The sequence below is a fragment of the Galeopterus variegatus genome, unplaced genomic scaffold (assembly GCF_000696425.1).
Source record: "Galeopterus variegatus unplaced genomic scaffold, G_variegatus-3.0.2 Scaffold70, whole genome shotgun sequence".
In the NCBI taxonomy this organism is placed as follows: Eukaryota; Metazoa; Chordata; class Mammalia; order Dermoptera; family Cynocephalidae; genus Galeopterus; species Galeopterus variegatus.
This window is the reverse complement of record NW_007726181.1, coordinates 391,218-406,526: the sequence shown is the minus strand read 5'-3', so window position 1 is coordinate 406,526 and position 15,309 is coordinate 391,218.

The window sequence follows — 15,309 nt, the reverse complement described above, 5'->3', positions numbered from 1 at the left end:
AAACACTTCCTGTGTAGCAGTATAAGATCTCAGATGCAGGTCTGAATTTTATTTATTTATTTATTTGGGGGGCAGCTGGCTGGTGTGGGAATCTGACCCTGTGACCTTGATGTCATAAGCCTGTGCCAGGTCTGAATTTTAGTGTGTAAACTTAAGGGCTAAGACATATGTGGGCTTTTTTTTTTTTTTTAATTGAAATAGAGCAAGAAAAATCCAACATCTTTAATTTAATCTTACCAATAAAATCGTCCCTAAAGGAATATTTATGTAATTAGAATATGTTTAGGGAAAATTATTACCCCTATCTGCTGCCTCTGCTGCTGGAGCCTGGGCAGGGCAGACACACGTCAAGCAAGCTACGTGAGAATAAAAGCAAACTTCAGAACATGAGTGCAAACTCGGTGCAAACTCACTTGTGCTCATTACACATTAACTCAGCCTCTCACAAAGTCAGTGCTCCAGGAAGCCTGGGGCTAGGACTGATGGCAAAGGGGAGCTTTCTGGAGGTCTACGGAGGGAGCTAGCAGTGCAGGAACTGACGGGGGGCCCATGGTGACCAAATGGATGATTAAGAATTAGATTGGGTGACTCTAGCACTGTCTGATAGAACTTTCTGCAATGATGGAAATGTTAGAGAACATATCTATCTTCGCTGTTCAATGTAGTAGCCATTAGCCACGTGAAATATGAGCACATGAAATATGGTTGGTGTGACTGAGGATCTGGAATTTTAAGTTTTATTGAATTTCAACAAATTCACATTTAAATAGCTAGTAGCTACCATATTGGCCAATGGAGCTATAGACCAAAATTCAGTATAATCAAAACATTGCCCAGCAGTGGCCATGGCATATTTACCACTCCTATCCCAGCCGTTCGTGTCCTGGCAGACACTCACCAGGCAAAAGCCTGATCTGACGTAAAGAACTCAGGACACACAGCTCCGGTGGGAATGCCCTGGGAGGCCTGCGGAGGCTCTTGGTTGTCGTAGGTAAAATTCCCCTTCGTTCTTTCACATTCAGAGCAGGGTATTTTAACTGTGACCCACTACTCAGTGAACGGTGAAGAACAGACACCCTCCTGTCAGGGTAGAACACTTCTGTCCTGTCACCTCCAGGATGAAGCTGAAAGGCGCCTGGCACTCTCTTGGTGGCTTATGGGAGGGGACTTGCTGATCAGTGGTTTCCAAACGTTTTAAAGCAGAGAAACCCTTTTCTTAAGTGTAATCTTCTGTGGAAGTTAATATAAAGCAGATAAAAGTGAAGCTGCTGGAACCCTAGAGTCCCATGCATTCCTGCCCCTCCTGCCCTGCCCTCCATTTCTCAAGCTGTCCCTTAAGGCACCTCTTAGGAACTACTGGAATTCTGGACAGGTGGCACGGTGTATAAGCCTTTAAAGGCCTTCGGGTGTGTTAGGGCTGAGCAATCACAAGTCACACAAAATTGTGTGGAATTTTTCAAGTCTTGAAGTGACATAAAAAAAAAAAAAGAATAGAAAGAAGAAAGTTTTAAAAAGCACAGTCAAAATTATGGCCACTTATCCCAGCAGCATATGGGATGCTGGCCCACTGGGCCTTTTTTACTGACAAAGTGTTCCTCACAGAGAAGTCTGAGTGTCACCATTGTGCTATTTCCCAAAGAGCACTGGGACCTGGGGCGGGGGGTCGAGAGGATGAAAACCAGAAGGTGGCCACGAGGGAATGAGTCAAGGGGCATGCGGACTGGTGGGATGGGGTGGGGACAAAGTAATGGAGTTCTGAGGAGAGTGTGGAAATCACAGCTTAGAGACCTAAAAAGAACCCTCCGAGATAGAGGCACCCGTCCAACCACTTCACCGTACAGAAGACAGAGCAGCTCAGTGGTGAGGGTCGAATTAGAGACAGAGCCTGTTTCCTGGTTACCCCTTTAATCACGTGGATGTGTACGTGTGGACGGGTGTGTGTGTAAAAATATGGGAATAGCCACTCACAATTTCAGAGTCCTTTGTACATATTTTATTTCATTTGACCCTCACAATGACCAGGTGAAATTTACAGATGAGGAAACTAAAACCAAAGTGACCTGTCCAAGATCACACAGCTTGTGTGGAGTCAGAACGTAATTCAAGATTTCCTCCTTCTAATTCTTTCTTTTTTCTCCACATGCTCCTCCTTTACACCCCGAGCCTCTCCACCCCCCGCCCCCACACAGTCATTACTGCTCCTGACTCAGCCAAGCTTAACAGGTCGTTGATAGACAGGCCTAGTTTTGTCTCCTGATCTTGCTATTTACTAGCCGTGTTGCTGTTGTTGTTGTTGTTGTGTGTGTATTTTAATAGACTTTATTCTTCAGAGCAATTTCAGGCTCTCAGCAAATTGAGCAGAAAGTATGGAGTATGGCGAGTTCTCATACACTCCTTGCCTGCCCCAGCCTCCCACACTGTCGACATCCCCACCAGCATAGGGCATCACTTGCCATCGATGAACCTGCACTGACACGCCGTTATCACCCAGCGCCCATAGTGTACATTTGGGTTCGTTTGGTCTTGTACATTCTGTGGATTTTTTTTTTCCTTTTTGTCTTTTTTCATGACCGGTAACAGGATCGCAACCCTCAGTGTCGCGCCCGTACCGCGACCAGCAACAGGATCGCAACCCCCGGTGTCGCGCCCGCACCGCGCTCAACCAGTGAGCGGACTGGTCTGTATATGGGATCCAAACCCTCGGCGGGAGCGCCACCACGCTCCCAAGCGCCACACTCTACCAAGTGTGCCACTGGGCCAGCCCCACATTCTGTGGGTTTTTGATGGCTGTGTGTTTGAGCAAGTTACTATGCTTCCTGTCCCCTTATAAAAATGGGAATCATAGTACCTAATGTAATCCTCACAATGATCTTTATAAAGAGCTCATGGATGCCTGGCACAGAGGAAGAAGAACCCAATAAATGGCGCTGATATTAATATTTATATGAATATCATGAGTGTGAACCCAGCTGTTCAGCTCTGCTTAGTCTTTCCTTTGTTCTCCGTTATCTTAGCCCAGAGCGTCTATCCTGAGCCTAGAAAAGTCTGCCAGAGATGATCTCTAGAGGTTCCTTAAAGATATTAGTCTATGAAGATTTACTGTGCTGCTGAGTGGAACTTCAATTCTAAGTTTGATTCTTGGGGGAGGGGGGTTAGGTAAGCAGGGATACAATGCAGGGACGTTCACAGAGCCCTCGAGGCGGGCCTCAGGACAAGAATTTCCAGATTTGCACTGCTCACAAGAGAAACGTAAGGGGAAGAGAAAGCACAGAAGGGAAAAATCGGTGGGGTGAGCTGCTGCTTGGGCTACTGTGAAGGTGAAATAAAGAAACTTTTCAGTGGGCTGGTCAAGGAAGACTTGCAATACGTGGACCACGGAAGACACAAACGGGGGACTCTCCTGCACGTTAGTGTGCCCTTTTACTTTTAATTTATTATCATCTTATTTTTTTTTTAAATCAGGGAGCCACCAGAGCTAGAAAAGTCTCAGAGTGCCTCCCATGTGCCCTTGGTCACACTGTCTGCCTTGGGACGCCTTCACAGAGGGCAGCGGGGAAATTACAAGGAGCAAACCCTCCAGCATTTTTTCTTCACAAACAGCCCTGGTGAAAAACTTTCGTGCCAAGTGTCTTGGGCTTCTCTGACAACCAGCTCCTCTCCCTGCTGTCCTTACAACATTTAGGGTCTGCAAAATCATACCGATGTCACTATTTCACACACAACCGTCAGAGCCTGTCTGTAAGCCCTTTATTGTGGCTTCTACTTCTTATTTCTTTTTTTTGGTGGCTTCTATTTCTGAACCTCTCATAGCAGTAAGGCCTTGCACATGGGCTGTAGTAATTGACCCAGGGCTTCCGAGGGGGAATCCCCTTCTGCATAGTATGGTGCTGGGTCCCCAAACCAAGGCAGATGCCTAAATAAGATCCTTGTTAGAAAAACTGTGGGTAACTCAGACCCAAGAGAGCAGGGTGCAGAAATGGAAGTGCAGTTTCCTGAGCACTGTCACACGTGACATTGATTGCTATGGGACCTTAGGTGAGTTATTTACTATCTGTTACCTTGGTTTCACTCATCTGCAAAATGGGGAGAACAATTTTATTTATTTATTTATTTTTTCCTTTTTGTCTTTTTTCGTGTCCGGCAACGGATCACAACCCTCAGTGTCGCGCCCGTACCGGACCGGGACCGGCAACGGGATCACAACCCTCGGTGCTGCGCCTGCACCTCGCTCAGCCAGTGAGCGGGAACCGGTCTGTATGTGGGATCCAAACCCTCGGCGGGAGCGCCACTGCACTCCCAAGCGGCGCACTGTAGCAGTGCGCCACCGGGCCAGCCCGGGAGAACAATTTTATAAAGGAACATGTTTGTACTCACTTTTATTTTCCTGATTTGGAAAAATAATATATGTTTATGATAGAAAATGTAGAATATATTGAAAAATAAGAGAGAAAATAAAAGTCACCCTTAAAACCACCTAGAGATAAACACTGTTTACATTTTGGTTTATTGCTTTTTAATCTTTTCCCTCTGTGTGTGTGTGTTTGTGTGTGTGTGCGTGTGTGCGTGCATGTGCATAATTTGCAGGGCCCAATGCAAAATAAAAACGTAGGGCCCCTTGTTCAAAAATTATCAAGATAGCTCAGTTGGTTAGAGTGCAGCCTTATAACACCAAGGTCACGGGTTTGGATCCCTGTACCAGCCAGCTGCCAAAAATGATAATTATTATTATTAAGAATTTCAAGAGGACAACAGCAGAGCATAACATCAAGTATGGAGCTCCGTGAAACTGCACGATCAAACGCCTGGGAAGCTGGCTCGTTATATTCCCTGCTCAAAATAAGAATATCAGGGGCCGAGCCCGTGGCGCACTCGGGAGGGTGCGGTGCTGGGAGTGCAGCGGCGCTCCCGCCGCGGGTTCAGATCCTATATGGGGATGGCCGGTGCACTCACAGCGCTCACTGGCTGAGCGCGGTGCGGCCGGTCTCAAAAAGGACAAAATAATAATTAATAATAATAATATCAGTTATTGAGTGCTTTCTGCATGTCAAGCATTTTAATTAATTAGTCCTAACTTAATCCACCTTCCCTAAAATAAATGTAATTCTCCCCCCATCCCCTGCATGTTGCAGATACAACAACTGAGAACCAGAGAGTCTAAGTAACTTGCCAAGGTTCATATAGCCAGTAAGTGGCAGAGACGATATTCTCACCTCCGTCTTTCTGACTACAAGTCCATGCTTTTTCCATAACAGCACATTCCCTCTCATACTTTTATAAACTAGTGAAATTTCTTAATACGATTGGCATTATACTATATATAAAAACTTATATTGCATTCTTTCCCATCTTTTCTTATGAGTGTATTTTTCCACACCATTAAATATAGGAGGAAAAATGGTGGCTATTTGTGAGAGTGAAGTCATATATGACAAAGCACTGAGAATCATTGCATTGCAAAATTATACTAATATAAAATACAAGATTATATTAATACAAAACACCAATGAGCCAAAGCAGGAACATGTGGAGACTTAGCAAAGGCTAAGCTGGTATATTTAACCCATATTCCCCCAACTGAGAAGTAGACATAAACATCCCCTTCTCCCTGCTCTGAGTGTCCTTCACATTAGAGGATATCTTTGCATATCCCCAAGAGCCCAGAAGAGTTTTCTCAAATTTTACTATCTACAAAAAAAAAAGTCATTGTAAAATGACAGCAATTAGATTCTTTTTCTAAGCATAAATAATATTATATTGAATATAGTTTTCAACTTCCCCCTTAAACGCACACAGATGCTCAAACACAGCCTTACAGCAGTGTGCACTCCCCGCCCCCCCACCCGACAATCACTGAGCTACATGTAAAAAAGAACCAGTTCTGGGGCTGGCCGTTTAGCTCAGTAAGTTTAGAGCATGGCCTTATAACACCAAGGTAAATGGTTCAGTTCCCTATACCGGCCAGTTCTAAAGCTAATATTAAAAACCTTGCTGTAGGGCTGGCCCGTGGCTCACTCGGGAGAGTGCGGTGCTTAAGTGACTTATACCTAGAATATATAAAGAACTGTTAGATGCAATAATAAGACAACCCAATTTAAAAGTAAGCAAAGGAGGGCCGGACTGTGGCTCACTCGGGAGAGTGCGGTGCTGATAACACCAAGGCCACGGGTTCGGATCCCATATAGAGATGGCCGGTTGCTCACTGGGTGAGCGTGGTGCTGACAACACCAAGTCAAGGGTTGAGATCCCCTTACTGGTCATCTCTTTTAAAAAACAAAAAAACAAAAAAAACCTTGCTGTACACTACTCCAGATTTTGGGAAATTTGCTTATCTAAGTCTCAGTAGCCACGTGTGGAGCTCATAAGAGCTCGTAAGAGATACTTCAACGGTTATAGTAAAGGAAGGACTTAACAGGTAGGCCTTTCCCACAGCTGGGATTTCGAAGACAAGAGCCAAGCTTAGGTCACTGCACGTTAGATTTTCTTTGTAGGTCTTAATTCCTCAATGAAAACTGCAACCATGTTTATAGTCCCCAGGATCTAGGGCTCAGGAAGTGAGGCAGAAGAGGGGTGAGACCCATCACCGCACACACTTCCTTCCACTTGTGACAATTTTTATTTTCTGGTGAGCTGTGATTAAAAGGAAGACAGTGTGCTGCTACCTTTTAGGGGAAAGAGAAATCACAGAACACAACCCACAGCCTTAGGGGTGTGAGAGGAAGAGAACGCTCAGGCATTATCTGTCACTGCAGTCAACTTTGTCTTGGGGAACTTAGGCAGCTGAGTTAGGGACACAAGCCTCAGGCCACAGAAGGTGAGGGGCACTGGGACTAAAAAAAAAATCCCTCCTCCTGCAGTATTAAGTTTCCACCTATCAAAACACATCTTTCGAGATGACTTGCTGCTCTTTGCTGGCTAGCACTCAACATTGTACAAAGAGATTTAATGGGACATGACGTTATTACACTTTAGATATGAGAGTGCATGTGCAAAGTGTCTCTGCTGAGGACCCCCACCATGAACACAAGCCTTGGTCAATCACAGCAAATAAGGAGAGGTGGCAAAGGCCAGGTTCCTGTGTGCCGAAGCCCTGGCACCCTCCCCACATGTACACTCTCCCCACCCCGCCCCTGGCCTGCAGCTTCCCCTCCCCACCTCTGCTCTTTGCTGGCACTCCTTTGATGCCTTTTCTCATCAAGAATAACTAAAAGAATTACCAAATGCTTTCACATACCTTGTGGCATTTGGGTCTCATGACAACCCTGTGCACCACCTTCATTACACAGATGAGGTTGAGTGGCGTGCCCGTGGTCACACACTAGCATGCAGCAGAAGCAAGACTTACACTCGAGTCTTTTTGCTTCCAGTCTCCTGGTGTTCTCTCCCCTGTACCTTGCTACCTTGTTCCCCCAGGCATGCGGGCCTCCTATTCCAGGACACCCTTGCACGTGGCTGAGCCGCCACGGCTCCTTCCTGTGCCACTCTGTCCCTCCCCCTCCACCACCAGTACTCTTTCTCTACCCTGCTCAGTCACAGCATTTGGCCACTTCCTCCTTTGTCCTAGGTCAGCCTGCAGTTTTCTAGCACTTTCAACTTTACTTTGAAAAGCTTACGAATGGGAAAGACCCTTACACTTCTCCGCCTTTGATTTCTCCCCGACTTGAGGTGAACGCCTACGTGAGAAACTCAGAATCCTCATAATCACAATGGGTGACATTTTGGTTTTGGTTCTCATTATGATTTTTGAATGGTTAATACAGTATAAATCTATTATAGAATATTTAGAGAATAGAGAAAGGAAAAAATACCATAGATAACTTCATGATCCTAACACGCCCCTGCACTTAGTCTATTTTAATAATGATGATGTTTTAGGAAAAATTTGTCTTTCCACTTACTCCAGTAATTATCACACTATTTTTGCACTTAGAATGTCTTTTAAGGGCTGGCCCGGTGGCGCACTGCTACAGTGCGCCGCTTGGGAGCGCGGTGGCGCTCCCGCCGAGGGTTCGGATCCCACATACAGACCGGTTCCCGCTCACTGGCTGAGCGAGGTGTGGGCGCAGCATCGAGGGTTGTGATCCCATTGCCGGTCCCGGTCCAGTACGGGCGCGACACTGAGGGTTGCGATCCGTTGCCGGACACAAAAAAAGACAAAAAGGAAAAAAAAAAAGAATGTCTTTTAAGCTAATGGTCCCCTTTCAAGACTCTACTGCCAGCGCAGAGCAAGGGCACCACTGACTCCTCAGCCCTGGTCTGTTACAGAGTAATCACAAATCCAGCTGCACTTAAAAGATGGGTCAGTTTATTTTAAACAGTTCTATGGCCCACTGGCTCAAAGAAGACCTCTGTGAGGAAGGCATTTGGACTGGCTGATCTTGGGATAACAACTGTGCTTAACCATATACAGCCTTGTCCACATCTGGCCATTCAAATGTCCCCTGCAATTTAGGCAAGTTCAGAATATGTACTCTGTTCATGGAAGGGGTTTTTCAGGATACAGAAATATATACAATGTATCTATATACATAATAGCACTGTTTGCAGCTTGGTTTAAAATTTCCTAGGTTTGAATGTATATGCTTGTAAAGTCATGAGAGAGAGACATAAAATGACTCCAGGGGGCTGGCCAGTTGGGCAGAGCATGGTACTGATAACACCAAGGTCCGGGGTTCAGTCTCTACTGGTCAGCCGACAAAAAACAAAGCCAAAAAAAAAAAAAAAAAACACGCACACATCAAAAGGTATAAAGCATTAGTATAAATCAATAGGAAAAACATAAACAACTCAGCAGAGAAATGGGCAAAGAATTTGAACAGTTAATGCACAGAAAAAGAAACTCAATGGCCCAATATGAAAAAATGCTCCACTTTGCTAGTTAGGGACATGCAACTTAACATGACAATGAGATCCTATTTCACAGCCATGGGATTGACCGGAAGTAAAATGTTTGACAATAGCAAGCATTGGTAAAGACGTAGGAAACTGAGGACTCTCATGCACATCTGGCAGAAGTGTAAAGTGCAAGGTCCATTTTGGAAAATAATTTGACAATATCTAGAAGAGTTGAAAATGTTCATAGTCTAAGACCTTGCAATCCACTTCTAGGTTACAACCTTTCTCAACTGCGATTCTTCTGAACCATAGAACACAGAAAATTATTTGAATAACTATTTTCTCAACTCTCCCAAGGATGGTACATAAGTAGTATCATTCTAGATGCATAAGAGAGAAGTTAACTTATAACATTATAACATACAGCGGTTGCATTAGGACATTAGTGTTTGTGCTGTTCAACCTAATTGGGAAAGACTGCCAGGGAGTCTGCCAAACATATTTACGATAGCACACTGCTAGTAATGACAATAAAAAGGGAAACAGTCTATTCATTTGTAGGAGAATGAATAAATAAATCCCAGTATATTTATAGTGTGGAATTCTATGCAGCAGTTTAAATAAAGTGAACCACATCTATATGATTCAACATAGATAGATTCTGAAAATAAAATGTTGATTAAAAATTGTAGGACATTATAAAAGTATGATTTCATTAACAAAAGTTTTGAAAATACACAAACTAGTACTATATATACTATAAAGAGTGCATTTGTAGTAAAAAATATGAAATAATGTCTAGATATGCATCACACTCATGACAGTGGCTGCCTCGGAGTGGGGAGGGAAACAGTCCAGGGACTGCGGGACTTGAGAATCATCGGGTTTGTTTAAGAACCTTCTGGCTTTCCTTCAAGGCATATGGTAGGATTGTACTTCCGTATATTCTTTGAAGTTAGACATAACCCTATGACTTACCTTCCTCCGGAATGACTTCTGGAATGTTACTTCTGGGTGGAAGATTTAAGAACCATATGCACGATTTACTGTCTTGTTTTCCTTTTGCTGTAGTCGTCATCAAGGTTTCCAATTTCAGTGTTTCAGTCTACTTCATCAGCGGGATCCTGAAGTGAGGACAGTGCACAACGGAGTTCCCAAATGACCAACAGTGAACATGAGCCATGACTGAGAAACAGAACTTTGTTGTTTTATGGCACTAAAATTGTGGGATTCTATGTTTGTTACTGTAGTATAGCGTAGCCCATTCTAATTGATACAGGTCTTTCAACTTTAGCTGTAATGTTTTATTCCTTATTTTATTTTATTTTATTTCAAAAAAATTTTTTATGGTGAAAAAAATGTATGTTTAGAATTAGCCAGCTGGACTCAGTTTAGATGATCCCAATTTTGTTGGCAAGATCCCAAAGATCATAATCAGGAGCCAGTAGAACATATGCCTTTCTTCTCCCGATCAGGGTGCTGACCTTGGCCACATCGAGGTAATGGAGCTTCCTCACGGCCTGTTTGACCTGGCGCTTGCTGATCTTGACATCCACAATTAACGCAAGGGTGTTGTCTTCTGTCCTCTTCATGGCAGACTCGGTGGTCAGGGGGACCTTGATGATGGCCCAGTGGTCAAGTTAGTTTCTCCTGGGGGTGCTCTTCCGAGGATATGTGGGTTGCCTCTGGAGCCACAGTGTGTTGGGCCGCTGGAAGGCGGGTGATGTAAGGATCTTCTTTTTGTGTGTGTGGCTTTGGATGCCTTTCAGCACTGCCTTCTTGGCCCTCAAAGCCTTTGCTATAATAATTTTGACCTTAATCCAGCCTTGACATTGGAAACACTCCTGTGAAGATTTTCTGCATTTGTTTTAAGACTGTTCAGGACATTGCTCATTATATTGCACAATAGTCCCTAAAATAAGGTCCAATGTGAGAAAAAAACATACGTATGAATGTTGTTCCAGGAAGATCTTTTCTATTGTGCGTAACTGGTAGGCATCCAGCTCTCTTTATCACTTATTTCCCTGTTGGTTATGGTTGCCAGGAAGCTCAGAGACTACCACGAGGGTGCTTCAAAAGTTTGTGGAAAAATAGACTTAAAAGATAATATGAATCTTTCCATGAATTTTTTGAAGACCCCTCATACATACTCAGCAGACGTGGTAGCCTTCCTGGTCTGCTTCCTCTTACTTTAAATGATTCTGATACTAACTTTATTTTTTATTTTTTTGTCTTTTTTCCGTGTCCGGCAACGGATCGCAACCCTCAGTGTTGCCCCCGTACCGGACCGGGGACCGGCAACGGGATCGCAAGCCTCGGTGTTGCTCCCGCGCCTCGCTCAGCCAGTGAGCGGGAGCCGGTCTGCACGTGGGATCTGAACCCTCAGACGGGAGCGCCGTCGCGCTTCCCAAGCGGCGCACTATCCAGTGCGCCACCGGGCCGGCCCATTTTGATACTAACTTTATGATACGTATATCCTTTGTTTTAAAGCCATCTCGAACCTCTTTAGAAACAAAAGTGAATAAAGACCGAATCTCCTGCCTTGTCTTCAGATGCCCCTACTGACTGTGCTTCATTTCTCCTGAACAAAGGAACCTCAGCTGCAAGAGGGACCTGCTCATAAGTCCCTAACGTGGCCATTATGCTAAGTAAAAGCCTGATGTAACCAAGGTGATCTATAAGCTGGGATTAATCCTGATCTTCCACATTAGTATAATAAAGTTCTGTCTGTGGATATGTATTTTTGGGTCTACTTCGTATTTCTAAAGCAGATGTTTCTGTGACTGTCTTTTCCTTTCCTTCCCACACAGTATTTTATACTAAACATCTCAATGAGAAACACAGGGTCAAGGTAACTCAAAGGACTTAGTAATACACCTCACCTGCAAATTAAAGCAAAGGAGTCACTTCAGTGCTATTGTCTTGCTGTGTGACCCAACCTCTGTAGGATTTGGCTTCCTTTCTGTATAATGTGACATTTCTTCTAACTCTAACTTTCTATCAATATTTTATTTTTTTAAATTAGAAATAATTATTTTCTTGTATGATTTTAAGCTCTCAAACTAAATAAAAGAAAAATTGCAAATAAAAAAAGAACCTAAGAACCAAATAAAGAGTTAAAGTGTTACACCTTTGTGAGCTTGTGATCAAAGACAGGCTGTGGAGGAAATTGATCCCCCAGGGCACGTAGGGGCGAATAATACAGGAATGAAATAATACAGGAATAATACAGGAATGAAATCTTAGTCTCCAGGGTGAGGCTAGGGTGATTTGGGGGCAGAATTATTTCAGATATGGGTTAGATTTTTTTGTGTCTTGTTTTGTTTGCTTGTTTTTTTAGCATTCCAATAGTATCTTGCTTTTATAATAGAAAGGAATTAGAAGAGCAGCATTCATGCCAATATGATCAACTAAGGCCCTGTTTTCCTAAACTAGAGCTTTAAGGAACACTGTCTCAAGCTTTCCTATATAGGTATACTTAGTGGTCAAATTTGCAAATAATGTATGCTCTATCTCTCTGTTGGAGAATCATAATGCATATTATCTTATTAAAGATTGAGAAGTCGCAAAGAAAAAAAGCTATTTTAACTCTGTTTAATACAGTGCTCACAAATGTGCTTATGCACGGAACACTTTTTAGCTCTCTTCTGTTAACCTTTCATGTCACCATGGGGAATGCTGCCCTAAGGCACTGTCTTGGCCTATGAATCAGGTGTTGCTGAGTAACCGGGCCAGGCCTCTGTTAGGGTCTTGATTCCCCCACCTGAAAAATGAGGAAGATAACACTTGTCCACACTTAATGGGGATGAGTTAGATAATGTTCATGAGGGCTTTGAGCACCTTGGAAACTAGATTCTATAGAAACAATGTCATTATCTCAGCCCCATAAGCATGATGGGATAATAAGTCACATCATTAGATGGTACAAATCTGGACTCAGCAGAGCCTCCATGCTTAGCTTTCTAACCTGGTCCCTGAAGGGATTTATGTAAATTCTGTATAGTTTAGTACGCAAACCCATTTCACATTGGTGCCTATTTCAAACAGATTGAGAAAGGAAAAAAGGAAATAAGGAGGAACAGACGAAGTGCAGGAGTAGAGGTTGCAGAAATGACAACAACGGTTAACCTCTGTTGAGCATTTACTATGTGCTAGGCACTGTGCTAAGGAGTTGAAACATACTGCATTTAAATTTATCCCATGTAACCCTCACCAAAATCCTAGGAAAGACACACTTATTATGAAAAAATTGCAGTTTAGAGAGAGTAAGTGTCTTGTCCAAGAACATACAGGTATTAAGAAGCAAAGCTAAGACTTGAACTAGGCTTGTTTGACCCCAAAGTCCACACTACATTAGTGTTTCCCAAGGTGGTGCATGAGATGATCTTAGGTGGTAAAAATATTTAATAGTTTTACATTTTAATGTATATTAGAAAACATAAAATATGCATAACAAACCAATGGTTCCATACATGAATATCATAGGTAAGGTTAAGCAAAAAAAGGAAAAAAGTCTATTTTTTTTTAATTAAGAAAATAATAGTACAGATGGCATATGGAAATGTCAAAAATCATGAAGATGGTGTATTAGTCCATTTCTGTTGTTTATAACAAAATACTTGGAACTGGATAATTTATAAAGAAAATGAAATTTATTGCTTACAGTTTCAGAAGTTGGGAAGTCCAAAGTCCACAGAACATATCTGGTGAGGGTCTTGGTGGTGGCAACAGTGACCCAGGGGTCTCATGTGGCAGAAATGGCAGAGCAGAGGGAGCGAACTTCTCATGTGTTCTTTTTTAAAGCCCTCAGAAAAATGCCCACAACTGTCATTTTTAATGCATTCACTACAGCGTGGTCTTACAATCAAATCACCTCTTCAAGGCCCACCTTTCAATTACCGTAATAGGACTCCCCGCCCTCAACAGTTGAGCTCCAGTGAGGCTGGGGGCAGCATCCAGACTACAGCAGATGGCACGCTGGTCACTGAAGCTGGGAGATCGCTGCAGCACACCCGTCTACCTCCCAACAGAGAGAGTAAAGGCACAAAGTCAAAGGCCAGGGTAGTGGATTGAATTATGTTGCCCCAAAACTCATTGAAGCTGGAATTGTGTCTCCCAAGTTTTATGTATTAGAAACTTAGCCCCCTGTGACTGTGAAGAGGGTGGGAAATCCTATTATGGTAACTGTAAGATGGGGCCTTGAAGAGGTGATTGGGTTGTAGGATCAAGTGCCTAGAGAATGGATTAAAAATGGTGGCCAGGGACATGGTTCTGAGGGCTTTAAAAAAAAGAGGAGAGTCTCTCTTGCTCTCTCTGCTTCCACCATCTTGCAATGTGAGACCCTTGAGTCACTGTCACCACTACCAGATGGACTTTGGACTTCCCAGCTTCAGAAACTGTAAGCAAATAAATTTTGTTTTTATTTATAAATCACCCAGTTCCATATATATATATATATATATATATATATATTTTTTGTCTTTTTTTTTTGTGACCGGCAACGGATCGCAACCTTCAGTGTTGCGTCCGTACTGGACCGGGACCGGCAACGGGATCGCAACCCTCGGTGTTGCCCCCGCTCCTCGCTCAGCCAGTGAGCGGCCGGTCTGTATGTGAGATCCGAACCCTCGGCGGGAGCGCCGCCGCGCTTCCCAAGCGGCGCACTGTAGCAGTGCGCCACCGGGCCGGCCCGCAGTTCCATATATTTTGTTATAAGCAACAAAAACGGACTAATAGAGCCAGTCAGCTTCATTTTAACAAGACATTGAGCTTGTTTCTGTCCCCAAGCAAACGTGTTCTTCAGAAGGAAGTGCACAGGAGGAAATGAAGCTCAGTGAAGGCTGAAGGCTGGCGATGGTGCTGTGTCTCCTTGTGGGGGAAGGGCAGAGAGAAATGTCTGTGATCGTGAGCTCTAATTCACAGAAAATCCCAGAAGGACAAGCACCACCTCCTGCAGAGAAGGAAACAATGCCTTCAAACACCTGGCAACCCTCTCCCTGTGTGCAGTTGCCTCTTCATCTTTCATCTCCAAGGAGAAAAGGAGGATCTTAGTTAAGACTTCTCGGTTGCAAAAGAAACTCACTCAACTGGTTCAAGTCAAGAGGGAAAAAAGGAGGAAAGGTTTGGTGGATTTACCAGGTTTCATATAGTGGTTTCAAAGAGGTGGAAGCAGGAGTGGGAGTCAGGGCCCAGGACTGCTGTCTGTGTTTTTGGTTCTGTCATCTTTGCTTCTCTGAGGTTCTGCTTCATTCTCTCTGTTTCATCAGGCATGTCCATCTGGGTCCCAGCTTTACATCACTTCACAATCCCAGAATCTACAGAACAAGCACTAGTGTTTCCACGCTTCAATTCTAAATTGCCCTAAGAGGGTCAGAGAAGCCCAGCTACAGCCAGGAGTGTGTTGCTGTCCAGTGCATTATGCCCAGGGTAGGTCACGGTATAAGCAATTAACATGCCTTTCTGAAATCCAACATCTTC